Genomic DNA, 1,162 nt, shown 5'->3' on the forward strand with positions numbered 1-1,162 from the left:
TTTTAGTTTTCTTAAATTGAGTTAGTTTCCTATTTGGAGTTGATTTATATAATACATGTTTAACCCACAATTGAGGACAAAATGAACATGGAATGAATTAAGTTTGTCTTAGTGAGCCTATGGGCTGGCGTGAGCAATTTCTATTCTCCATCACCCCTTTCTTTGGTGTGATTCCTCTCTCTCCCCTGCAACTCTGAGACATCTAAGGGATTTATTCCCTTCCCTCACCAGCCCTCCGCCACTTAGTGGTTAAGATAGATATTACGTAGAAGTTTCTAATTTTTTTACTTTCTATTTTTCATGTAATAGCAATGGATCCTCTAGAAGGATTCCATCCTAGTTTCTATTTTCCTTGTATAACTAAGGATCCTTTCTAGAGGGATTTCTTTTTAGTGTTTGGCAGCCAAGTAGCAAGGAGAGTTTTTATTCTTGTAATCAGTCCAGTGGTTATAATAAATAAAGAGCAAAGGGAACACTAGCCCACAAATTTGATGTTTTTCAAAACTAGCTCCATGTGAGTAGCCCACAGATTTGATGTTTTCGAAAACTAGCTCTATGTGAGTGTGTGCACTGCGGTGAACAGTCACAGCCCTCGTAGTGAATCAAGTGGCAACCCAAGGTGGTGAATCCTTGGTTGGTGGGTGGTGAGGCCTTACCTAGGCTTTGGTGGTGAAGTCCAAGCCATATCCTTCTTCCTCCCTTCTTCTCTTTCTTCTTCCCTTACTGTTCAACAGATATTCCAGCAGTTATTTCTACCATGGGCTCTTCATGGGTGATTTCTGACTTGGTTTTTGTGTTTACTTTCTTATCTATCATTGCTAGTATTCTTCGAATAATTTTCTGCATGTTCCTTTAAGTTTTCTGTCTTGCTCCTCCTTGTTGGTGTATGATGTCTTGTATTCCGTCGCAGTTTAATCCAGGGAGTACTGGTGCAGCACCTAGACAGTGAAGCATTGTTTGATCCGGATTAGGGTTTTTTCCGCTATATATTTGTAGCGAGGGTTTCTTTCTCTGTAATGCAAGCAATACTGAGAGGTGTGAGGACGAGCGCTGTAACCCTATTCTCCATTGATAGTGAAGCAGGATCTCATCTCACCGGGGACGTAGGCAACCTTGCCGAACCTCGTAAAATCCGTGTGCATTGTTTGTTTTGTTTTTCCAT

Source organism: Macadamia integrifolia, chromosome 4 (assembly GCF_013358625.1).
Source record: "Macadamia integrifolia cultivar HAES 741 chromosome 4, SCU_Mint_v3, whole genome shotgun sequence".
Classification (NCBI taxonomy): Eukaryota; Viridiplantae; Streptophyta; class Magnoliopsida; order Proteales; family Proteaceae; genus Macadamia; species Macadamia integrifolia.